This window comes from Symphalangus syndactylus, chromosome 17, assembly GCF_028878055.3.
Source record: "Symphalangus syndactylus isolate Jambi chromosome 17, NHGRI_mSymSyn1-v2.1_pri, whole genome shotgun sequence".
In the NCBI taxonomy this organism is placed as follows: domain Eukaryota; kingdom Metazoa; phylum Chordata; class Mammalia; order Primates; family Hylobatidae; genus Symphalangus; species Symphalangus syndactylus.
The window spans coordinates 35,727,495-35,754,838 of record NC_072439.2 but is presented as its reverse complement, the minus strand read 5'-3'; the positions used below and the strand labels follow the sequence as shown (position 1 = coordinate 35,754,838).

At 43.4% G+C, this 27,344-nt stretch overlaps 1 pseudogene; it reads right to left on the bottom strand.

Moving 5' to 3' along the window:
- Nucleotides 1-1,718: 1,718 nt before the first annotated feature.
- Nucleotides 1,719-23,609, bottom strand: LOC129466770 (large ribosomal subunit protein eL31-like; annotated as a pseudogene).
- Between the last annotated feature and the right edge of the window lie 3,735 nt (nucleotides 23,610-27,344).

Below are 27,344 nucleotides of genomic sequence, written 5' to 3'. Positions count from 1 at the left end.
AGTCTTTCATTATTAAGTGTGTTGTTAGCTGTTGTTGTTTTGGTAGCTGTAGTTTAATCAAAGTGAGGAAGTTACCTTCTATTCCTAGATTGTTGAGTGTTTTTATCATGAAAAAGTGATTTTATCAAATGTTTTGTCTATTTAAATGATCATGTGGTTTGTGTCTCCTATTCTGTTAATATGGTGCATAACATTGATTAATTTTCATTTGTTAAACCAACCTTGCATTTCTGGGATAAATCCCAGTTGGTCATAGGGCATAATCTTTTTATGTGTTGCTGGATTTAAGTTTTCTAGTACTTTGTTGAAGATTTTAGTGTCTATATTTATAAGAGATGTTAGTCTGTAATTTTCTTCTTGTGATGTCTTTATCTGGTTTGATTACCAATCAGGGTACTACTGATCTCATAGAATGAATTGAGATATGTTGCCTCCTTTTTTTTTGGAGACAGGGTCTCACTCCCATCACCCAGGCTGGAGTGCAGTGGTGTGATCTCAGCTTACTGCAGCAGACTTCACTTCCTGGGCTCAGACGATTCTTCCACCTCAGCCTCCCAAATAGCTGGGACTACAGGTGCGTGCCACCATGCTGGGCTAAAGTTATGTATTTTTAGTAGAGACATGATCTTGCCATGTTGCCCAGGCTGGTCTCTAACTCCTGGGCTCAAGTGATCCCCACATCTCAGCCTCCCAAAGTGCTGGGATTACAAGCGTGAGCCACTACACCCAACCTCTTCTTCTATTTTTTTGGAAGAGTTTGTGAAGAATTGGTGGTATGGCCAGGTGCAGTGGCTCATGTCTGTAATCCCAGCACTTTGAGAGGCTGAGGTGGGAGAATTGCTTGAGGTTAGGAGTTCAACCTGGACAACATAGTGAGATCCCATCTCAACAGAAAATACTATATATATATATATATATATATCCAGGAATCATGGCGGCACATGCCTGTAGTCTTAGCTACCTCAGGAGGCTGAGGCAGGAGGATTGCTTGAGCCCAAGAGTTGGAAGTTGCAGTGAGCTATGATCATGCTACTGCACTCCAGTCTGAGCAACAGAGCAAGACTGTGTAGAAAGAAAGAAAGAGAGAAAGAGAGAAAGAGAGAGAGAGAGGGAGAGAGGGAGGGAGGAAAGGAAGGAAGGAAGAAAGGAAGGAAGGAAGGCAGGAAGGAAGGCAGGCAGGCAGGAAGGAAGGAAGGAAGGAAGGAAGGGCAAGACCCTGTCTAAAGAAAGAAAGAAGGAAGGAAGGAAGGATGGGAGGGAGGGAGGGAGAGAGGGAGGGAGGGAGGAAGGGAGGAAGGGAGAGGGGAGGGAGGGAAAGGAAGAAAGGAAGGAAGGAAGGGTGTTAAGTGTTCTTTAAACATTTGACTGAATTCACCAGTGAAACAATATGGTCCTGGGATTTTCTTTGTGGAAATTTTTTATTTTAAATCAGTAATTCAGTCTCTTTTCTTGTTATGGGTTTATTTAATTTTTTAAAATTTCCTCTTGAGTCAGTTTCAGTAGCTTGTGTCGTTCTAGGAATTCTTACATTTCATCTAGATTATCTAATTATTGGCATGCAATTTTCATAATATTCCCTTAGAATCATTTTTATTTCTGTGAGGCTGATGATAACATTCTTTGTTTTATTCCTTATTTTATCAATTTAAGTCTTCTCTCTCTTATTTTATTTTTATTTTTGAAAGCAATTTTATAACTTTATTTGATGTATCTGACTATCAGCAGTTAGTTCTCATCCACATTGCCTGTAGATTTTTGAAAGTGGTAACAGGTACATTGATAACCAAAGTATAGAGCTTATTTGGTGAATCTTCATCCTCATTACGTTTTCTGGACAACCGCACACAGATACAGTCTTGGACATTCCTTATTCCTTTGGCCCAGACAGCTTTGTTGAGTCTGGTATCAATGCACACATCTGGAGCTCCCATCTCCTTCATGGCAAATTTCCAGATCTCTTTGCGTGCCCAAGGGAAACGCTTCTTGACGCCCACTCCATGGATGCACTTGTGAAGGTTAATGGTGTATTCTCGGTCACCACCTTGTCGATGGCAGAACAGCCCTTTTTCTTCTCGCCACCCTTCTTTGCAGGCCATTCTGCCGGGCCCAAGTTGGAAAGCTTTATTTATTTATTTATTTATTTGAGACAGGGTCTTGCTCTATTGCCCAGGCTGAAGTGAAGTATGTGCATAGTTCACTGCAGCCTTGAGCTCCCGGGCTCAAGCGATCCTTCTGCCTCAGCCTACTGAGTAGCTAGGACTACGCCACCATGCCAGCTCAGCTAATTTTTTGAATTTTGTTTTGTGTAGACACATCTCACTTTTGTTGCCCAGCCTGGTCTCAAACTTCTGGCTTTGGCCAGGAATGGTAGCTCACACCTGTAATCCTAGCACTTTGGAAGGCTTAGGTAGGTGAACTGCTTGAGTCCAGGAGTCCAAGACCAGCCTGAGCAACAGGGCAAAATCCCTGTCTACAAAAAATACAAAAATTAGCCAGGTGTGGTGGTTCACACCTATAGTCCCAGCTACTAGGGAGGCTGAGTTGGGAAGATCGCTTAAGCCCAGCAGTTCGAGGTTGCAGTGAATGGCGTGTCACTGCACTCCAGCCTGGGCAACAGAGTGAGACACTGTCTCAAAGAAAAGCCAAAAAATCCCCCCAAAAAGTCCTGGCTTCAAATGATCCTCCTGCCTCAGCCTCCCAAAGTGTTGGGATTACAGGCATGAGCCAGCAGGCCCAGCTGAGTCTTCTCTCTTTCTATCTTGGTCAATCTAGCTAAAGTTTTGTCAATTTTGTTCATCTTTTCAAAGAATCAACTTTTGGTGTCATTGATTTTATCTATTGTTTTTTCATTCCTTATTTCATTTATTTCCAGTCTAATCCCATGCTGGAGTGCAGTACCCCGATCATAGCTCACTGCAGCCTCAAGCTCCTGGGCTCAAGTGATCCTCCCATCTCAGCCTTCCAAGTAACTGGGACTACAGGAAATTGTCACCATGCCTGGCTAATTTTTTTTTTTGGTTTGTTTTTTGGGTAGAGATGGGTCTTACTTATGTTGACCAGGTTGGCCTCAAACTCCTGGCCTCAAGTGATCTTCCCGTCTCAGCCTTCCAAGTAGCTAGGACTACAGGCAAGTGTCACCATGCCTGGCTAATTTTTTTTTTTTTTTTGTAGAGATGGGTCTTACTATGTTGACCAGGTGGGTCTCAAATTCCTGGCCTCAAGTGATCTTCCCGCCTTAGCCTCCCAAAATGTTGTGATAATAGGCATAAGCCACAGCTCCTAGATGCTTTTTTTCTTTGGTTTAGGCTATTGATTTGAGGTCTTTTTTCTTTTTTAAATTTATTCATTTACAGCTATAAAATTCCCTCTAAGCACTGGTTTAGCTGCATTCCATAAAATTTTAATAGGTTTTGGTTTTATTTTTATTTATTTCAAAGTGTTGTCTAACATCCCTATAATTTCTTCTTTGACTCATTGTTTATTTAGGAGTATGTTTTTTGTTTTCCACATATTTGTGAATTTCTCATTTTCTTCCGTGATTAATTTCTAATTTTATTCCATTATGATTACAAAACATACTTTGCATTATTACAATACTTTAAAATTTATGAGTTATCTTTTGGCCTAAAATATGTTTTATACTGAAAAATTTTTTCATATGCACTTTATTTTTATTTATTTATTTTTTTAGACAGAGTCTCACTCTGTTGCTCAGGCTGGAGTGCAGTGGCACAATCTCAGCTCACTGCAACCTCTGCCTCTCAGGTTCAAGCAATTCTCCTGCCTTAACCTCCCAAGTACCTGGGATTACAGGCACGTGCCACCACACCTGGCTAATTCTTATAGTTTTAGTAGAGATGGGGCTTAGCCATGTTGGCCAGGCTGGTCTCGAACTCCTGGCCTCAAAAGATCCACCAACCTCAGCCTCCCAAAGTGCTGGGATTATAGGCATGAGCCACTGACCCTGGCCCTCATGTGAACTTTAGAAGGATATATATTCTGCTATTGTTAGGTGGAGTGTTTTATAGATATCTGTTAAGTCTAGTTGGTTAATAGTATTGTTCAAATCCTCCCTTTCCTTGTTGATCTTTTGTCTAGATGTTCTATCTATTATTGAAAGTGGAGGTATTGAAGTTCTCAGTGATTATCATTGAATTGCTTATTCCTTTTTTTTTTTTTTTTGAGGTGGAGTCTCACTCTGTTGCCCAGGCTGGAGTGCAGTGGCACAATCTCAGCTCACTGCAACCTCTACCTCTCAGGTTCAAGCAATTCTCCTGCCTTAACCTCCCAAGTAGCTGGGATTACAGGCACACGCCGCCACGCCTGGCTAATTTTTATATTTTTAGTAGAGATGGGGTTTCACCATGTTGGCCAAGCTGGTCTCAAACTCCTGACCTCAAGTGATCCACGCACTTTGGCCTCCCAAAAGTGCTGAGATTACAGGCAGGAGCCACCATGCCCAGCCTGAATTGCCTATTTCTTCTTTCAAGTCTGTCAATTATTGCTTCATGTTTTGGGAAGCTCCATTGTTAGGTGCATTTATGATTATAATTGCTACATCTTTTTCTTTTCTTTTCTCTTTTATTTTCCATCTTCTTGATTGATAAAATTGACTTTTTGCCTGAGTACAGTGGCTCACACCTGTTATCCTAAGACTTTGGCAGGCCAAGGTAGGAGGATCACTTGAGCCCAGGAGTTTGAGACCAGCCTGGGCAACATAGTGAGACCCAATCTTGACAAAAAAAAATAAAAATTAGCTGGACATGATAGTGTGTGCCCATAGTCCCAGCTACTTGAGGGGCTGAGGTGGGAGGATTGCTTGAGCCCAGAAGTGTGAGGCTATAGTGATCCACGATCACACCACTACATTCCAGCCTGGGTGACAGAGTGAGACCCTGTCTCAAAAAAAGAGAAAAAGAGCCAGGCGTGGTGGCTCACGCCTGTAATCCCAGCACTTTGGGAGGCTGAGGCAGGTGGATCATGAGGTCAGGAGATTGAGACCATCCTGGCCAACATGGTGAAACCCTGTCTCTACTAAAATACGAAAAATTAGCTGGGCGTGGTGGCACGTGCCTGTAGTCCCAGCTACTTGGGAGGCTGAGGCAGGGGAATCACTTGAACCCAAGAGGCAGAGCTTGCAGTGAGCCGAGATCACGCCACTGCACTCCAGCCTGGTCGACAGAGCGAGACTTCGTCTCAAAAAAAACTAAAAAATAAAGCAATGGCAACAAAAGCCAAAATTGCCAAATGGGATCTATTTAAACTAAAGAGCTTCTGCACAGCAAAAGAAACTACCATCAGAGTGAACAGGCAACCTACAAAATGGGAGAAAATTTTCACAACCTACTCATCTGACAAAGGGATAATATCCAGAATCTACAGTGAACTCAAACAAATTTACAAGAAAAAAACAAACAACCCCATCAAAAAGCGGGCAAAGGATATGAACAGACACTTCTCAAAAGAAGACATTTATGCAGCCAAAAAACACATGAAAAAATGCTCATCATCACTGGCCATCAGAGAAATGCAAATCAAAACCACGATGAGATACCATCTCACACCAGTTAGAATGGCGATCATTAAAAAGTCAGGAAACAACAGGTGCTGGAGAGGATGTGGAGAAATAGGAACACTTTTACACTGTTGATGGGACTGTAAACTAGTTCAACCATTGTGGAAGTCAGTGTGGCGATTCCTCAGGGATCTAGAACTAGAAATACCATTTGACCCAGCCATCCCATTACTGGGTATATACCCAAAGGATTATAAATCATGCTGCTATAAAGACACATGCACACGTATGTTTATTGCAGCACTATTCACAATAGCAAAGACTTGGAACCAACCCAAATGTCCAACAACGATAGACTGGATTAAGAAAATGTGGCACATATACACCATGGAATACTATGCAGCCATAAAAAAGGATGAGTTCATGTCCTTTGTAGGGACATGGATGAAGCTGGAAACCATCATTCTCAGCAAACTATCGAAAGGACAAAAAACCAAACACCGTATGTTCTCACTCATAGGTGGGAATTGAACAATGAGAACACATGGACACAGGAAGGGGAACATCACACTCTGGGGACTGTTGTGGGGTGAGGGGCTGGGGGAGGGATAGCATTAGGAGATATACCTAATGCTAAATGACGAGTTAATGGGTACAGCAAACCAACATGGCACATGTATACATATGTAACAAACCTGCACATTGTGCACATGTACCCTAAAACTTAAAGTATAATAATAATAAAATTTAAAAAATAAAAATAAATAAATAAATAAAAGCTTTGCTTCTGCATAGCTGTATTTTCACCTTCCTCCTGTATGCAGTTATTGTCATACAAATTACATGTTTCTACATTGTATGCCCATCAACATAGTTTTTTTTTTTTTTTTTTTTGAGACAGAGTCTCAGACACACAGGCTGGAGTGCAGTGGGGCAATCTTGGCTCACTACAACCTCTGCTTCTGGGGTTCAAACGATTCTCGTGCCTCAGCCTCCTGCATAGCTGAGATTACAGGCGTAAGCCACTACACCCGGGTAATTTTTGTATTTTTAGTAGAGACGGGGTTTCGCTATGTTGGCCAGGTTAGTCTTGAAGTGCTGACCTCAAGTGATCCACCCGCCTCTGCCTCCCAAAGGGCTGAGATTACAGGTGTGTGCCACCATGCCCAGCCCCATCAATATAGTTTTATAATTTTTAAATATAATTGTATTTTAAATATGACAAGAGAAAAGGAAATTTACAAGCAAAAATTGTATTTAAATATGTTATATTTAAATATAAATAAATTATAAATATAAAGACAGTATTGTCTTTATATTTACCTTATATAGTTATCTTTACTAAAGCTCTTTACTTCCTCGTATGGATTAGAGTTACTATCTAGTATGCTTTCATTTAAGCCTGAAGGACTCCCTTTAGTATTCCTGAGAGGACAGATTTGTTAGTGACAAATTCTTTCAGTTTTTGTTCATCTGAGAATGTCTTAATTTCTTAATTTCTTCTTCATTTTTGTTTTAGAGGTGGGGTCTTGCTATGTTGTTCTAGCTGGTCTCAAAACTCCTGGTCTCAAGTGATCGTCCTGCCTCAGCCTCCTGACTAGTTGGGATTGCAGACATGACCCACTGCACCTTCTTAGTTTCTGAGGGATACCTTTGCTGGATGTACCATCTTGGTCGACAGTCTTTTTCTTTCTCTTATTTATTTATTTATTTATTTTTGAGACGGAGTCTCGCTCTGTCACCCCGGCTGACAGAGTGCAGTGGCACAATCTTGCCTCACTGTAACCTCCGCCTCCATGGTTCAAGCCATTCTCCTGCCTCAGCCACCTGACTAGCTGGGATTACAGGGATGCACCACCACACCAGGCTAATTTTTGTATTTTTAATAGAGACGGGGTTTCTTCATGTTGGCCAGGCTGGTCTCGAACTCCTGACCTCAAGTGATCTGCCTATCTTGGCCTCCCAAAGTGTTGGGATTACAGGCGTGAGCCACAGCACCTGACCGACAATCTTTTTCTTTTAGCTCTTTGATGTCATTCCACTGCCTCTGGCTTCCAAGGTTTCTGTTGATAAATCATATTGAGGATCCCTTGTACACATGAGTAACTTTTCTCTTGCTGCTTTCAACATTCTTTCTTAATGTTTGTCTTTTGATGGTGTGGTTATGACGTGTGTAGTTGTGGATCTGTTTGAATTTTTCCTACTTGGAGTTGGTTGGACTTCTTGGATTTGTAAATTAATGCTTTTCATCAAATTGGGAAGTTTTCAGCCATTTCTTCAAATATTCTTTCTGTCCCTTTCTCTTCTCTCCTCACCTTGGTTTATTTGATGACATATGAGAAGTCTCTGAGGCTCTGTTCATTTTTTGTCATTCCTTTTGATTGTTTTTTCTCAGATTGGATAATCTCAGTTGACCTGCCTCCAGTTCACTCTCTCTCATTATGTCTGCTCAGACCTGTTGTTGAGACCCTGTAGTGGATTTTTCATCTGTTATTGTACTCTTCAACACCAATATTTCTTTCTCTCTCTCTCTCTCTCCTTCTTTCCTTGCTTCCTTCCTCTTCCTTCTTCCCTCCCTCCCTCCCTCCCTTCCTTCCTTCCTTCCTTCCTTCCTTCCTTCCTTCCTTCCTTCCTTCCTTCCTCCCTTCCTTCCTTTGAGACAGGATCTCACTGTATTACCCAAACTATAGTGTAGTGGCACAGTCTTGGCTCACTGCAGCCCTGACCTCCTGGGCTCATGCAATCCTCCTGCCTCGGCCCTCCAAGTAGCTGGGACTACAGGCACACACCACCATGCCCAGCTAATTTTTTGTATTTTTCGTAGAGACAGGGTTTTGTCCTGTTGTCCAGGCTAGTCTTGAACTCCTAGACTCAAGCAATCTGCCTCCCTTGGCCTCCTAAAGTGCTGGGATTACAGGCATAAGCCACCACACCCGGCCTATTTGGTTCTTTTTTTTTTTTTTTTTTTTTTTTTTTTTTGAGATGGAGTTTTGCTCTTGTTGCCCAGGCTGGAGTGCAATGTCGTGATCTCAGCTCACCTCCACCTCCACCTCCCAGGTTCAAGCAATTCTCCTGCCTCAGCCTCTCGAGTAGCTGGGATTACAGGCATGCACCACCATGCCGAGCTAATTTTGTATTTTTAGTAGAGACAGGGTTTCTCCATGTTGGTCAGGCTGGTCTCGAACTCCCAATCCTAGGTGATCTGCCCACCTCGGCCTCCCAAAGTGCTGGGGTTACAGGCGTGAGCCACCGCGTCCAGCCTGGTTCTTTTAAACTAATTTCTTTTCTTCTTTTTTCTTTTTCTTTTAATCGAGATGGGGTCTCAGTATGTTGACCAGGCTGGTCTCAAATTCCTGGCCTCAAGCAATCCTCCCCTTCTGGCCTCCTAAAGTGTTGGGATTATAGATGTGAGCCACTACAGCCAGCCATAATTTCTATCTCTTTATTGATATTCTCTATTTGGTGACACATTTCTCATACTTTCTGCTATGGTTTGAATATTTATCCCCCCAAGAATTCATGTGGAAATTTTTTTTTTTTGAAACAGAGTCTTGCTCTGTCACCCAGGCTGAAATGCAGTGGCATGAACTCTGCTCACTGCAACCTCCGCCTCCCGGGTTCAAGTGATTCTCCTGCCTCAGCCTCCTGAGTATCTGGGATTACAGCCATTCACTACCACACCTGGCTAGTTTTTGTATTTTAGCAGAGGTGGAGTTTCACAATGTTGGCCCGGCTGGTCTGGAACTCCCGATCTCAAGTGATCCACCTGCCTTAGCCTCCCAAAATGCTGGGATTAGAGGCGTGAGCCACTGCACCCGGCCTCATGTGGAAATTTAACCCTTAATGTGGCAGTATTGAGAGGTGGGGTCTTTAAGAGGTGATTGGGTCATGAGAGTTCTGACCTCATGGATGGATTAATCCATTCATGGATAAGTGGGTTAAAGGATTAATAGGTTATCATGGAAGTGGAAATGGTGTAACAAGAGGAAGACAGACCTGAGTTAACATGCTCAGCCCCGTCACCATGTGATGCCCTGTATCACCTCAGGATTCTGTAGTCCCTGCCAACAAGAAGGCTCTCACCAGAAGCAGCTCCCTGACCTTGGACTTTTCAGCCTCCATAACTGTAAGAAACAAATTCCTTCAATGACTGTTTGAATTAAATAAAAAGGAATAAAAAGAAATAAATTTCTTTTTAAAAATAAATTACTGGCCAGGCGTGGTGGCTCACGCCTGTAATCCCAGCACTTTGGGAGGCCGAGGTGGGTGGATTGCCTGAGCTCAGCAGTTTGAGACCAGCCTGGGCAACACGGTGAAACCCCGTCTCTACTAAAATACAAAAAATTAGCCAGGCGTGTCGGCATGCGCCTGTAATCCCAGCTACTAGGGAGGCTGAGGCAGGAGAATCCCTGGAACCTGGGAGGCAGAGGTTGCCGTGAGCCAAGGTCACACCACTGCTCTCCAGCCTGGGCGACAGAGTGAGACTCCATCTCCAAAATAAATAAATAAATAACCCAGTTTCAGGTATTCCGTTATAAGAAACAGAAAACAAAGACACTTCTTTTTCATTCTTTAGACATGGCTTATTTAGTTGTTTGAACAGTGCTCATGCCTGTAATCCCAGCACTTTGGGAGACCGAGGTGGGAGGATCACTTCAGCTCAGGAGTTCAAGTCCAGCCTGGGCAACATAGGGAGATGCTGGCTCTACAAAAAATTAAAAAAATTATCAGACATGGTAGTGCACACCTGTGGTCCTGTCTACTTGGGATGCTGAGGTAGGAGGATTGCAGCGGCCCAGGAGGTTGAGGCTGCAGGGAGCTATGACTGTGCCACCACACTCCAGCCTGAGCAACAGAGCATGACCCTGTTTCAAAAATAAATAAATAAAAATAAAGTCTTTAGTATGTGCAACATCTGGGTTTTCTCAGGGACAATTGCTATTGACTGCTTTTTTTCTGTGTAATTCAGATTTTCTCTGCATGTATCATAATTTTCTGTTGAAAACTAGACAATTAAAATCATATATTGGCCGGGCGTGGTTGCTCACACCTGTAATCCCAGCACAGCACTTAAGGAGGTCGAGGAGGGTAGATTACTTGAGGCCAGAAGTTGGAGATCAGCCTGGCCAACATGGCGAAACCCCATCTCTACTAAAAATACCAAAATTAGCCGGGCATGGGGGTGCACACCTGTAATCCCAGCTACTTGGGAGGCTGAGGCAGTAAAATTGCTTGAACCTGGGAGGTGGAGCTTGCAATGAGCTGAGATGGTGCCATTGCACTACAGCCTGGGAAACAGAGTAAGACTCTGCCTCAAAGTAAATAAATAAAAGCGTCCTAGCAGGTGTCTAAAGGTGAGGTGTAAAGTGTGACCCAGGAGGAGGTGGGCTACACTCCAAAAGACTACTTGAGTTTTCTAATTTATACCAATTGAAATTTGGGGAACATGTATGGGAATAGATACTAAGGGTTGGGATAATAGTGTAAGCAACACAAAATTGGATCTGGCCCAGTTTATTGATATGGGCTCACTGCGTTGAATGTTGCAGCTTGAGGAGTTAGAAAGTGCTCTAACAGTTTGAGTGGTTGGCTAAAACATATTCCAAAGATGTCCCATAGTAGACTGAATTGAAATTGCTGGACCTGTCTTGGTTTAATGCAGAGGAAGGGATTCAAAGGCTTAGGGAATTGGAATGTTAGAGTGCATTTGTCATTTAAGACCTGCTTACCTACACTGGGAGGGTCCAGACGACTTACTGTTCTATGAGAAATAAATTTGTGAGAGGGCCCCAGTATCCTCAAAGAGCTCTGTGATCCCTCTCCTCTGTAGGTCAAGTTATAGCCTGACTGGTTCTTTTTGCCCACTGCCCTGAAAAAACCCAATGCACTAGGCTGGGTGTGGTGGCTGACACCTGTAATCCTAGCAGTTGAGAGGCCAAGGTGTGTAGATTGCTTGAGCCCAGGGGTTCGAGAACAGCCTGGGCGACATCGCAAAACCTCATGTCTACAAAAAATACAAAAGATTAGCTGGGTATGGTGGCACTCACCTGTAGTCCCAGTTACCCAGGAGGCTGAGGTGGGAGGATCACCTGAGCCCAGGAGGTCTAGGCTGCAGTTTGCCATGATCGCACCACTGTACACCAGCCTGGGCAACAGAGTGAGACCCTGTCTAAAACAAAAATAAAAACAAAAACAAGGCCAGGCGCAGTGGCTCACGCCTGTAATCCCAGCACTTTGGGAGGCCAAGGTGGGAGGATCACAAGGTCAGGAGTTCGAGACCATCCTGGCTAACATGGTGAAACCCCGTCTCTACTGAAAATAGAAAAAAAAATTAGCTGGGCGTGGTGGCGGGCGCCTGTAGTCCCAGCTACTTGGGAGGCTGTGGCAGGAGAATGGTGTGAACCCGGGAGGCAGAGCTTGCAGTGAGCCGAGATCACGCCACTGCACTCCAGCCTGGGCGACAGAGGGAGACTCCGTCTCAAACAAACAAACAAACAAACAAAAAATACCAATGCACTGAGAACTGCAGCAAATAAAGAGTTTAATTATTGCAGGTCCAGCCAAGAGGATGGATGGGAGAAATTTCTCAAATTCACCTCTCCAAGAATTCAGAGGCTAGGGTTTTTAAGGGTACTTTGACAGTCAGAGGCCTGGGGAACTGAAACAATTGATTGGCTGGAGATGAAATCACAGGGGTATCTAATGAGGACCACCAGAAGCAGTTTGCTTTTAGCTGGCAAGGCCAGCAATACGCTTTCACTGTGCTATCTCAGAGCTATATCAACTCTCCAGTCCACTGGAGAGTTCACAAAAATCTTGATTGCTTTTTTCTTCCACGAGATATTATGCTGGTCCATTACATTGATATTATTTTATTATTTTAGAGATAGGATCTCACTCTGTTATCCAGGCTGGAGTGCAGGGGTGTGATCATAGCTCACTATAAACTCAAACTCCTAGGATCAATGTATTCCCCATTTGGGTATGTTACTCCAGCCCATTTACCAAATGACCTGAAAAGTTTCCAGTTTTGAGTGGGGCCCAGAACAGAAGTCTCTGTAACAGGTCCAGGGTGCTGTGCAAGCAGCTCTGCTGCTTGAGCCATGTGATCCAGCAGATGCAGTGGTGTTTGAAGTGTCAGGGGCAGATATGGACACTCTCAAAGGTCTTCAATCCTCTGCAAAGAAGTACTTTTTTTTTTTTTTTTTGAGACAGAGCCTTGCTCTTATTGCCCAGGTTGGAGTGCAATGGCGCGATCCACTGCAACCTCCACCTCCTGGGTTCAAGCGATTCTCCCTGCCTCAGCCTCCCGAGTAGCTGGGATTACAGGCGCCTGCCACCATACCTGGCTAATTTTTGTATTTTTAGTAGAGACAGGGTTTTGCCATGTTGGCCAGAGTGGTCTTGAACTCCTGACCTCAGGTGATCCGCCCACCTCGGCCTCCCAAAGTGCTGGGATTATAGGCATGAGCCACGGCACCTAGCCAGAAGTACTCTCCTTTTGAGGAGTAGCTCTTGGCCTGCTACTGGGCCTTAATAGAGACTCAATACTTAACCTCGGGTCACCTAGTTACCATGAAACCTGAGCTGCTCATCATGAACTCAGTGTTATCTGCCCCACCAAGTCACAACATTGGGCGTGCACAGAAGCATTCCATCGTCAAATAGAAGTGGTGTGTACATGATTGGGCTTGAATAGTCCCTGAAGGCACAGGTAAGTTACATGAAGAAGTGATCCAAATACCTCTAGCCCCCATTCCTATTACTCTGCCTTCTCCCTCCCAGCCTGCACCTATGGCCCCATGGAATGTTGCCTATGATCAGTTGACAGAGGAAAAAAAGACTCAGGCCGGATTTACAGATGGTTGTGTACATTACACAGGCACGACCCAAAAGTGGACAGCTGCACACAAGAGTCCCTTTCTGGGACACCCCAAAGGACAGTGGTGAAGGGAAATCCTCCCAGTGGGGCAGAACTTCAAGCATTACACCAGGTCGTTCACTTTGCTTGGAAGGAGAAATGGTCAAACATGCAATTATATATTGATTCATGGGCCGTAGCCAATAGTTTGGCTGGATAGTCATGGACTTGGAATGAACATGATTAGAAAATTGGTGACAAAGAAATCGAAAAAGAGGTATATGCATAGACTTCTTTGGGCAAAAAAATGAAAAGATATTTGTGTCCCATATGAATGCTCACCAAAGCATGACCTCAGTAGCAGAGGCTTTTAATAGTTAAGTGGAGCAATCAACAGAGTAAACAGAGTCTATAGAATGGGAAAAATATTTGCAAACTATGCATTTGACAAAGGGCTAATATCCAGAATCTACAAGGAACTCAAACAACTCTACAAGAAAAAAAAAATAACCCCATTAAAAAGTGACCAAAGGAATAAACATTTTCCAAAAGTCATACAAGCACCCAACAAACACAAAAAATGCTCAACATCACTAATCATCAGAGAAATGCAAATCAAACCCACAATGAGATACCATCTCACACCAGTCAGAATGGCTATTACAAAGTCTAAAAACACTGTAATCCCAGCTATTAGGTGGCTGAGGCACAAGAATTGCTTGAACCCAGGAGGTGGAGGTTGCAGGGAGCTGAGATCACTCCACTGCGCTCCAGCCTGAGAGAGACCTCGTCTCATTAAAAAAAAAAAAAAAAAAAAAAAAAAGGTCTGAAAACAACAGATGATGGAAAAGGGAATGCTTACATGCTATTGGTGGGAATTTCAGTAATTTCAGTACAACCTTTATGGAAAACAGTATGGAGATTACCCAAAGAACTAAAAATAGAACTACCAATGGAGCAGAACAGAGGCCTCAGAACACCACACATCTACAATCATCTGATCTTTGACAAATCTGACAAAAACAAGAAATGGGGAAAGGATTCCCTATTTAATGAATGGTGCTGGGAAGATTGGCTAGCCATATGTAGAAAGCTGAAACTGGATCCCTTCCTTACACCTTATACAAGGATTGATTCAAGATGGATTGAAGACTTGAATGTTGGACCTGAGACCATAAAAACCCTAGAAGAAAACCTAGGCAATACCATTCAGGACATAGGCATGGGCAAGGACTTCATGACTGAAACACCAAAAGCAATGGCAACAAAAGCCAAAATAGACAAATGGGATCTAATCAAACTAAGGAGCTTCTGTATGGCAAAGGAAACTACCATCAGAGTGAACAGGCAATCTACAGAATGGGAGAAAATTTTTGCAATCTACCCATCTGACAAAGGGCTAATATCCAGAATCTACAAAGAACTCAAGCAAATTTACAAGAAAAAAACAAACAACCCCATCAAAAAGTGAGCAAAGGATATGAACAGACACTTCCCAAAAGAAGACATTTATGCAGCCAACAGACACATGAAAAAATGTTCATCATCACTGGTCATCAGGGAAATGCAAATTGAAACCACAATGAGATACCATCTCACGCCAGTTAGAATGGAGATCATTAAAAAGTCAGGAAACAACAGATGCTGGAGAGGATTTGGAGAAATACGAACGCTTTTACACTGTTGGTGGGAATGTAAACTAGTTCAACCATTGTGGAAGACAGCATGGCGATTCCTCAAGGATCTAGAACTAGAAATACAATTTGACCCAGCAGTCCCATTACTGGGTATATATCCAGAGGATTATAAATCATGCTACTATAAAGACACATGCACACATATGTTTGTTGTGGCACTATTCACAGTAGCAAGGACTTGGAACCAAATGTCCATCAATGATAGACTGGATTAAGATATGTGACACATATACACCATGGAATACTATGCAGCCATATAAAAGGATGAGTTCATGTGCTTTGCAGGGACGTGGATGAAGCTGGAAACCATCATTCTCAGCAAACTATCACAAAGGCAGAGGACCAAACACCTCATGTTCTCACTCATAGGTGGGAATTGAACAATGAGAACACTTGGACACAGGGCGGGGAACGTCACACATCGGGGCCTGTCGGGGGGGTGGGGGGCTGGGGGAGGGATAGCATTAGGAGAAATACCTAATGTAAATGATGAGTTGATCGGTGCAGCAAACCAACATGGCACATGTATACCTATGTATCAAACATGCACGTTGTGCACATGTACCCTAGAACTTAAAGTATAATTAAAAAAAAAAAGAAAAAAGTTAAGTGGGTATGGTGACCCATTTTATGGATGCCAGTCAGCCCTCTTTCCCAGCCACCCCTGTCATTGTCCAATGGGCTAATAAACAAAATGGCCATGGTGGCAGGAATGGAACTTATGCATGGGCTCTTTAACATAGACTTCCACTCACCAGGGACAACCTGGCTACCACTGCTGCTGAGTGCCCAATCTGCCAGCAGCAGAGATCAACACTAAGTCCCCACTATGGCCAATTTCCTAGGGTGATAAGCCAGCTCCCTGGAGGCAGATTGATTACATTGGACAGCTTCCATCATGGAAGGAGTTGCGTTTGTTTTTACTGGAACAGACACTATAGATACAGATTTGCCTTCCCTGAATGCAATGCTTCTGCCAAAACTACCATCAGTAGACGTATAGAATGCCTTATCCACCATCCTGGTATTTTGCACAGCATTGCTTTTGATCAAGGAACTCAACTCACAGCAAAATAAGCACGCCAATGGATCTGTGCTCATGGAATTCACTAGTTTTACCATATTCCCCACCATCCTGCAACAGCTGGTTTGATAGAATGGTGGAATGACCTTTTGGAAACTCAGTTACAGCTCCAGCTAGGTGGTAATATATAATTAAGAGCTGGGGCAAGGTTCTCCAGAAGGAGATATGAGTTGAATCAGCATCCAATATATGATGTTATTTTCTCCATAGACAAGATTCACAGGTCCAGGAGTCAAGGGGTAGAAATGGGAGTGACACCACTCACTGTTACCCCTAGTAACCCCCTAGCAAAAAAAAAAAAAATTTTTTTTTTTTTTGACAGAGACTTGCTCTGTCGCCCAGGCTGGAGTGCAGTGGCATGATCTTGGCTCACTGAAACCTCTGCCTCCTGGGTTCAAGTAATTCTCCTGTCTTGGTCTCCTGAGGAGCTGGGATTACAGGTGGAAGACACCATGCCCGACTAATTTTTGTATTTTCAGTAGAGATGGGGTTTCACCATGTTGGCCAGGCTAATCTTGAACTCCTGACCTCAGGTGATCTACCCGTCTCAGCCTCTCAAAGTGCTGGGATTATAGGCATAAGCCACCAAACCTGGCCACCCTAGCAAAATTTTGCTTCCAATTCCTGCAACCTTATGGTTTGCTGGCCTAGAGGTCTTATTTCCAAAGGAAAGAATGCTTTTGCTAGGAGACACAACAATGATTCTACTGAAATAGAAGTTAAGACTGCTACCTGTTCACAGGACAACTGCCACATGGACTCCTCATGCCTCTGAATCAACAGCCAAAGAAGGGAATCACTGTGCTGGTTGGGGTGATTAATCCCAACTACCAAGGGGAAATTGGACTGTTACTGAACATTGAAGTTAAGGAATGGTATATCTAGAATATAGGAGATCTCTCAAAGTGTCTCTTAGTATTACCATGCCTTGTAATTAAGGTCAATGGCAAACTACAACAACCCAATCCAGGAAGGACTACTAATGGTCCAGACCATTCAGGTATGAAGGTTTGGGTCACTTTACCAGGTAAAGAAACATGACCAGCTGAAGTGCTTTCTGAAGTCAAAAGGAATGGGTAGTTGAAGAAGGTAGTTATCAATAACAGCTACAACCACGTAACCAGTTACAGAAATGAGAACTGTAATAACGTTATGTGTATTCCTCTTTATTTTGTTATAAATATGCTTGTGTATATATACACACACACACAAACACACATGCATCTCTCTCTCTGTATATATATATGTATATGTATTATATTAGGGTTCTCCAGAGGGATAGAACCAATAAACCATATGTATATATAAAAGAAGTTTATTGGCTGGGCACGGTGGCTCACACCTGTAATCCTAGCACTTTGGGAGGCCAAAGCTGGCGGATCACTTGAGGTCAGGAGTTTGAAACAGCCTGGACAACATGGTGAAACCCTGTCACTACTAAAAATACAAAAAATTAGATAGGTGTGGTGGCAGGCTCCTGTAATCCCAGCTACTTGGGAGGCTGAGGCAGGAGAGTTGCTTGAACCTGGGAGGTGAAGGTTGCAGTGGGCCGAGATCTGGGAGGCGGAGGTTGCAGTGAGCCAAGATCGTACCACTGCACTCTAGCGTGGGCAACAGAGCTAGACTCTGCCTCAAAAAAAAAAAAAAGTTTATTAGGGAGAATTGGCTCACATGATTACAAGGCAAAGTCCCATAATGGGCCATCTGCCAGCTGGGGAAAGAGAAGCCAGTAGTGTGTCTCAGTCCAAGTCTGAAATCCTCAAAACTAGGGAAGCCAACACCAACAGTGAAGCCCTCAGTCTGAGGCCAAAGGCCCGAGAGCCCCCGGGAGGCCGCTGGTGCAAGTCCCAGAGTCCAAAGGCCAAATAACCTGGAGTCTGACGTCCAAGGGCAGGAAGAGAGGAAGCAAGTGTCCAACATAGGAAGAGAGAGACAGCCAGACTCAGCAAGAGGCCGGGCATGGTGGCTCACGCCTATAATCTCAGCACTTTGGGAGGCTGAGGTGGGTGGATCATTTGAGGTCAGGAGGCCGAGACCAGCCTAGCCAAGATGGTGAAACCCTGTCTCTACTAAAAACATACAAAAGTTAGCCGGGTGTGGTGGCATGCACCTGTAGTCTCAGCTACTGCAGAGGCTGAGGCAGGAGAATCGGTTGAACCCAGGAGGCGGAGGTTGCAGTGAGCAGAGACTGCACCACTACACTCCAGCCTGGACAATAGAGCAAGACTCTTTCTCAAAAAAAAAAAAAAAAAAGACTCAGCAAGCAACCTTATTCCCCCTTCTTCTGCCTGCTTTGTTCTAGCTGCACTGGCAGCCGGTTGGATGGTGCCCACCCATACTGAGGGTGAGTCTTTCCCTCCCAGTCCACCGACTCAAATGTCAGTCTCCTTTGACAACACCAACACATACACATCCAGGAACAATACTTTACCAGGCAGCTAGACATCCCTCAATCCAGTCAAGTTGACACCTAATATTAACCATTACATGTGTCAAGCAAATATCTTTGTCTTCCTCTTATTCCCTTATGTAACATAAGATATATTGACACAGTGGCTCACACCTGTAATCCCAGCACTCTGGGGGCCAAGGTGGGAGGATTGCTTGAGGTAAGGAGTATATATGTGTATATATATATATAGAGAGAGAGAGAGAGAGAGAGAGAGAGAGAGAAAGAGGTAGAGAGAGAGAGAGAGACAGAGAGACTGTGTGCTTTTTCGGTAATATTTAAGAAATCTTTGCCAAACCCAAGGTTACTAAAATTTTCTATAGTTTCTTCTAGCAGTTTTACAGTTTGAGCTCTTACATTTATGTGTATGATTCATGTTGAAGTTTTGAGACAAGTTTTGTACATATTGAGAGATGAACAGCAAGGTGGCTTTATTTTGCATATTGCTCCAGAACCATTTGTTGAAGTTTATCTTTTCCTCTATTTGAATTACCGTGGCACCTTTGCTGAAATTCAATTGATCATACACATGTAAGTTTTTTTTTTTTTTTTTTGAGACAGTCTTGCTCTGTCACCCAGGATGGAGTGTAGTGGTACCATCATAGCTCACTGCAGCTTCGCACTCTGGGCTTAATGATCCTCCTGCCTCAGCATCCCCAATAGATGATCCTCCTGCCTCAGCCTCCCGAATAGCTGGGACTACAGGTACATACCACCACACCCAGCTTATTTAAAAAGTATTTTCTCCTGGCCGGGGGCAGTGGCTCATGCCTGTAAATCCAGCACTTTTAGAGGCTGAGGTGGGTGGATCACCTGAGGTCAGGAGTTCAAGACCAGCCTGGCCAACATGGAGAAACCCTGTCTGTACTAAAAATAAAAACAATTACCTGGGCATGATGGCAGGTGCCTGTAATCCCAGATACTCAGGAGGCTGAGGCAGGAGAATCACTTGAACCTGGGAGGCGGAGGTTGCAGTGAGCTGAGATCGCTCCACTGCACTCCAGCCTGAGTGACAGAGTGAAAACTCTGTCTCAAAATAAATAAATAAATAAATAAATAAATAAATAAATAAATAAATAAATAAAAATTATTTTTGTAGTGATGGGCTCTCACTGTGTTGCCCAAGCTGGTCTCAAACTCCTGGCCTCAAGTGATCCTCCTGCCTCAGCCTCCCAAAGTGCTGGGATTATCAGCATGAGCCACCATACCTTATGTAAATCTCTTTTTGGCTCTATTTTTTTCCATTGGTCTATTTACCTATGTTTACTTCAATACCACACTGCCTCGACTTATGTAACTTTATATGTTTTCAAATCGGGTAGTCAGTCCTCCAACTTTGTTCTTTTTCTTTTTTCTTTTTTTGGAGATGGAGTTTCACTCTTGTTGCCCAAGCTAGAGTGCAGTGGCACAATCTCAGGTCACTGCAATCATTGCCTCCCAGGTTCGAATGATTCTCCTGCCTCAGCCTCCCGAGTAGCTGGGATTATAGGCACCTGTCACCATGCCTGGCTAATTTTTGTATTTTTAGTAGAGATGGGGTTTCACACTGTTGGCCAGGCTGGTCTCGAACTCCTGACCTCAGGTGATCCACTCGCTTTGGCCTCCCAAAGTGCTGGGATTACAGGCATAAGCCACTGTGCCCGGCCTATTTTGTTCTCTTTCAAAGCTGAAGTTCTGGTTATCCTGGGTTCTTTGCATTTCCATGTACGTTTTATAATCAGCTTGTCATTTTCTTTTCTTTTTTTCTTAGAGATAAGGTCTTGTTATGTTGCCCAGGCTGGACTCGAACCTCAGGGCTTAAGCTATCCTCCTGCCTCAGCCTCAGCCTCCCAAAGTGCTGGGATAACAGGTGTGAGCCACTGTGCCCAGCCTTGTCATATTCTTTTTCTTTTTTTTTTCAGCCTTGTCATATTCTAAAAAAGGAAAATAGCCTTTTTGATTTTGACTCATTGACTGGGATTGTGTTAAATCTATACATCAATTTGGAGAGAAATCCATTCTAGGCAATGTAGTGAGACCCCATCTCTAGCAAAAAATAGAAAAAATTGCCAGGCATGGTGACACATGCCTATAGGTCCAGCTACTTGGGGGGTTGAGGTAGGAGTATTGCTTGATCCTGGGAGGTTGAGGCTTCAGTAAGCCATGTTTGTGCCACAGCACTCCAGCCTGGGCAACAGAGTCTCAAAAGAAAAACAAAACAAAAAACAAAAGCAACCTGGGGAGACACGACTGTTAACATTATTGAGTCTTCTGATCCATTAACGTGGTATGTCTCTCCACGTATTGAAGGCCTTTAATTTCTCTCTTTAGTTTTCTGTGTACAGGTTTTGCATATCTCTTGTCAAATTCACCCCTATGTACTTCACACTTTTGATGTTATTGTAAATATTGTTTTATAAAACTTCAATTTCTGATTGTTTTTGCTAGTATATAAAAATACAATTGATTTTGTTGTTGTTTTTGGAGACAGGATCTCATTCTGCCACGCAGGCTGGAGCGCAGTGGTGCAATCATAGCCTTGACCTCCTGGGCTCTTCCTGCCTCAGCCTCTTGGGTAGCTGAGACCACAGGTATGCACCACCATGCCTAGCTTATAATTGATTTTTGTATGTTGATCTTGTGTCTTGCAACCTTGCCAAACTCACTTATTAATTCTAGTGGTTTTTTTGTTTTTGTGGACTCCATAGGATTTTCTACATAAATGATCATGTTATCTGTGAAAAAACACTTTAATTTCTTCCTAAAATGTATACTTTTTCTGTTTTTTTTTGTTTGTTTGTTTGTTTTTGAGACAGGGTCTCATTCTGTCACCCAGGCTAGGGTGCAGTGGCATAATCACAGCTCAGTGCAGCCTTGACCTCCTGGGTTCAAGCAATCCTCCTACCTCAGCTGCCAAGTAGCTGGGACTACAGGCACACACCACCATACCTGACTAATTAAAACAAATTTTTTTTTTTTGGTAGAGATTGGGCCTTGCTATGGTGTGTAGGCTGGTCTCAAACTCCTGCGCTCAAGTGATCCTCCCACCTCAACCTCCCAAAATGTTGGGATTATAGGCATGAGCTACCATGCCTGGCCTTGTACTTTTAATTTCATTTTCTTTCCTTATTGCACTAACTAATCTCAAGTATAATGCTGAATATAAATGATAAGAGCAGACATTTCTGTAGCATTTTATTTATTTGTTTATTTGAGACAGAGTCTTTCTCTATTGTCCAGGCTAGAGTACAGTGGCATTATCTTGACTCACTGCAACCTCTGCCTCTGAGGCCCAAGCCATCCTTCCATCTCAGCCTCCTGAGTAGATGAGACTACAGGCTCATGTCACCACACTCAGCTAATTTTTGTGTTTTTTGCAGAGATGGCAGTTCATCATGTTGCCCAGGCTGGTCTCGAACTCTTGGGCTCAAGTGATCCACCTGCCTTGGCTTCCCAAAGTGCTGGGATTACAGGCATGAGCCACCAAGCCTGGTCCGCATTTTATTTCTTGAAGCAAACAGAAAGAGAGGGCAAATGTGCACAGGCAGTTGATCTGAGGCAAATATGGCCAAAATGTTAATATCTTTTAATCTTGGGGCAGATGCCTAGGTATCTATTACCTTAGTTTCAGTGCTTTTTAAATGTTTCAAATCATTCATATTTTCTTTTATTTTTAATTCATGTCAAACTTAAAGAAAAGATGCAAGGATAGTACCAAGTAACTCTTTTCCCCTGAACCATTTGCCGGTAAGGTGATGACATGATGCCTCATCATCTCTCTTTTTATGCATGATTCTTACCAAGTAGGTCATCCTCTTAGAAAGCCACAATAGAGCCACCAGAATCAGAAAATTAATGTTTGATACATTACTACCATATAATCCATGGACCTCATTTAAGTTTTGCCAGTTGTCTCCAAAATATCCTTCAGAGCAAAAAGACCCAGCCCAGAATCACATATTGAATTTAGTGGTCATGTCACTTTAGCTTCCTTCAATATGGAACAGTTCCTTGATCTTTCCTTGACTTTTATGACCTTGACACTTTTAAAGATTACAGGCCAGTTAGTTTGTAGAATGTTCCACAATTGGGTGTGTCCAGTATTTCTTCATGTTTAGTTTCAGGTTATGCATTTTTGTCAAGAATTGCAACAAAAATGGTGTTCTAGTTGCATACTCTAAGGCTACACATAACTTTGATTTGTCTCATTTCCGGTAATGTTAGCATTGATTTCCAGATTATGGCAATGTTTGCCATGTCTCCACTATAAAATTATTCTTTTTCCTTTTGTAATTAATGAGTATTTTATGAGAAAGTACTTTGAGACTATGGAAATACCATATTCCTCATCAAATCACCCACTAGGTTTAGGATTTGTTGATGTTTTGTGGCTTATTTACTAATTTATTTATTTATTTTTGAGACAAAGTTTCACTCCTGTTGCCCAGGCTGGAGTGCAGTGGCGCAATCTTGGCTCACCACAACCTCTGCCTCCCAGGTTCAAGCGATTCTCCTGCCTCAGCCTCCCAAGTAGCTGGGATTACAGGCATGTGCCACCAAGCCCAGCTAATTTTTTGTATTTTTAGTAGAGACAGAGTTTCCCCATGTTGGTCAGGCTGGTCTCCAACTCCCGACCTCAGGTGATCTGCCCGCTTTGGCTTCCCAAAGTGCTGGGATTACAGGCATGAGCCACCACGCCCAGCTGGGTTAGTTATTACTATGATGGTTACTAAATAATATGCAGGTATTCTAATTCCATCATTCCTTCTATATTTACTGTCATTTTAGACAGAAAAGTTTTTTTCTTCTCATTTATTATTTATTTCTTTTGGAGTGACTCATGGATTACTATTTTATTCAATGGATTTTAATATTTTACTGTCATGATTTAGTTTGATGTTCAAATTGTTCCAGATTTGGCCAATGGGAGTCCCTTCAAGCTGGCTCCTAAAGCCTTTGATATGTCTCCATCATTCTTTGAGCACTTCCATACCTTCTGGCACAATCAGATATTTCAGGTTCATCTTGTACTTTCCCTCCCCAGCCCTAGAATCAGCCCTTTCTCCAAGGAGCAATGGTTCTTTTAAAAGGGGAATGGTATTTGGAAACCAATACCAGGTGTGATCAATGCCACTGGGGTACTGTGATTCCTTCAGTGAACAGAATTTGTAGAAATGTATATGTATATATACATATACGTATATATATAATCAATGTTATTGTGGTGTCATGATTCTCAGTGAACAGAACTGGGGGTAATATATAATTTATATATAAATATATGTAATATATAATTCATATATATTTCACTTTGGTTATTTCCAATTCTAACCTAATGTTACAGGGTTAATTCTAACTTTTTCCTGTTCTACAGTTGAGACCCTTGTCTGGCAGCAAGAAATCTGGGTTCCTTTATCCTCAATATATTTATTGACATAATCAATCCCCCATAATATGTAAACAATCTCTGTTGCTATTAATGCCTGCCCCTCCCTGCTGTCATGGATGCCTTTCCTTACCCTACTTGAGGTCTACCCACAGAGCCTCTCCCAATGAAGCTGCCCCCACATAGAATCACAGCCTTCTTCATCCTCCTCAGGCTCCAACACCCTGAAATGGGCCACTGTTGCTCCTCATCTCATTGGACTCCTGTATTCCCCACCTAATAGCTTTTAGACTGAATTTTTCAGGAAGAAAGGAAAGAAGAAACAGAGGAAGACTGGCAGACAGGCTCATAATTATTATTTTTATTTTTTATTTTGAGACGGAGTCTCGTTCTGTCGCCCAGGCTGGAGTCCGGTGATGTTATCTCGGTTCACTGCAACCTCCGCCTCCTAGGTTCAAGCGATTCTCCTACCTCAGCCTCTCGAGTAGCTGGGAATACAGGCGCCCACCACCACGCCTGGCTAATTTTTGTATTTTTAGTAGAGATGGGTTTTCACCATGTTGGCCAGGCTGGTCTTGAACTCTTGACCTCAGCTGATCTGCCTGCCTTGGCCTCCCGAAGTGCTGGGATTACAGGCGTGAGCCAACATGCTTGGCCTCAAAATTATTTTTTAAGTAAGGAAAAAAGTCTCTAATCATTTTGATTGCTGATTGTCATTCATAGGAATATTGCTGGCTATTCCTTTACTTGTGGCAGAAAGGAAATCAGGTTTCATCATTAGACCAGGTGTGGCTAATCTATGTCCATGATAGTATTTCTAATAGCTTACATAGTTACACCAAAAGGAACCATATTTGAGGTTATTAGCTATACACATTTGAGATACAACAGAATAGCTGTGTCTACAAGAGCAACCAAAGACCAAGTATGGCCGGGCGCGGTGGCTCACGCCTGTAATCCCAGCGCTTTGGGAGGCCGAGGCAGGTGGATCACGAGGTCAGGAGACCGAGACCATCCTGGCTAACACGGTGAAACCCTGTCTCTACTAAAAATACAAAAAATTAGCTGGGCGAGGTGGCGGGTGCCTGTAGTCCCAGCTACTCGGGAGGCTGAGGCAGGAGAATGGCAGGAACCCCGTGGGGCGGAGCCTGCAGTGAGCCGAAATTGCGCCACTGCACTCTAGCCTGGCTGACAGCGAGACTCCATCTCAAAAAAAAAAAAAAAAAAAAGACCAAAAGACCAAGTGTTATTTCATTTTTGACTAACCTCTGAAGAAGTACATACCTCTAGCTAGATAATATGCTCTAGGTACTTATAGAAAGCCATGGCTGGGCTGGGTGTGGTGGCTCATGCCTGTAATCCCAGCACTTTGGGAGGCTGAGAGGCAGGTGGATCATTCGAGGTCAGAAGTTCAAGACCAGCCTGGCTGATATGCTGAAACCCCGTCTCTACTAAAAATACAAAAAAATTTAGCTGGGCATGGTGGTGCATGCCTGTAATCCCAGCTACTCAGGAGGCTGAGGCAGGAAAATTGCTTGAACCCAGGAGGCGGAAGGTGCGGTGAGCTGAGATAGTGCCATTGTGCTCCAGCCTGGGTGACAGAGAGAGACTCCGTCAAAAAAAAAATAAAGGCTGGGCGCGGTGGCTCACGCTTATAATCCCAGCACTTTGGGAGGCCGAGGCAGGTGGATCACGAGGTCAGGAGATCGAGACCATCCTGGCTAACACGGTGAAACCCCGTCTCTACTAAAAATACAAAAAATTAGCTGGGCGTGGTGGGGGGCGCCTGTAGTCCCAGCTACTCGGAGAGGCTGAGGCAGGAGAATGGCGTGAACCCAGGAGGCGGAGCTTGCAGTGAGCCGAGATCGCGCCACTGCACTCCAGCCTGGGTGACAGAGCGAGACTCCGTCTCAAAAAAAAAAAAAAAAAAAAAAAAAAAATATATATATATATACAGGCTGGGTGTGGTGGCTCTCACCTGCAATCCCAACGCTTTGGGAGACTGAGGTGGGAGGATGACTTGAGCCCATGGGTTTGAGACCAGCCTGGGCAACATAGGGAGACCTCTTCCTATATTTTCTGTTTTTATATATAAAAAATACTTTATTTATTTATTTTTTTCGAGATGGAGTCTCGCTCTATCGCCCAGGCTGGAGTGCAGTGGCGCAATTTCGGCTCACTGCAAGCTTCGCCTCCCGAGTAGCTGGGACTACAGGCACCTGCCACCGTGCCCGGCCTAAAAAGACATTTTAAAAAAGAGTTTTTGGGAGGCTGAAGTGGGAGGATCACTTGAGCCTGGGAGGTTGAGGCTGCAATGAGCTGTGATCATGCTACCACACTCCAGCCTGGGCAACAGAGCGAGATCCTGTCTCAAAAAAAAAAAAAAAAAGAAAGAAGAAAGAAAGAAAGAAAGAAAGAAAGAAAAGAAATAAAAAAGAAAACAAATTAAAACAAAGACTTTGGAAACTTATAAACAGGTTATAAATAAACAAATAAAAATTACAGACAGTACACAGTGCTGGGGAGGACAAGGAGCAACTGGAACTCTCATATATTGTTGGTGGAATACAAAATGATGTACTTCCATTGGAAAACAGTTTGGCAGTTTCTTATAAAGTTACACCTACACTAACCAAATAACCTGGAAATCCCACTCCTACGTGTTTACGCAAGTGAAAGAAAAACATATATTTATGCAAAGAACTGTATAGAAATGCTCAGCAGCAGCTGGGCGCGATAGCTCACACCTGTGATTGCAGCACTTTGGGAGGCCGAGGCAGGCAGATCACCTGAGGTCGGGAGTTCGAGACCAGCCTGATCAACATGGAGAAACCCTGTCTCTACTAAAGATACAAAATTAGCCGGGTGTGGTGGTGCATGCCTGTAATCCCAGGTACTCGAGAGGCTGAGGCAGGAGAATCAGTTGTACCCGGGAGGTGGAGGTTGGGGTGAGCCAAGATCGTGCCTTTGCACTCCAGCCTGGGCAACAAGAGCAAAACTCCGTCTCAAAAAAAAAAAAAAAAAAAGAAATGCTCATAGGCCCCAACTGGAAACCACTTAATTGTAGATAATCTGGTGAATGGGTAAAAAATTATAGCACAGCCTATAGTCAAATACTATTCATTAATAAAAAGGAATAGTACACGTACCTACATGGATGAATCTCAAAAACATTGATATGGTTTGGCTGTGTGTGTCCTCACCCAAATCTCAGTACCTCCCAGAATTCCCACCTGTTGTGGGGGCTGGTCTTTCCCGTGCTATTCTCGTGATAGTGAGTAAGTCTCATGAGATCCGATGGGCTGGAGTGCAGTGCTGAGATCTTGGCTCACTGCAGTCTCCACCTCCCAGGTTCAAGAGATTCTCCTGCCTC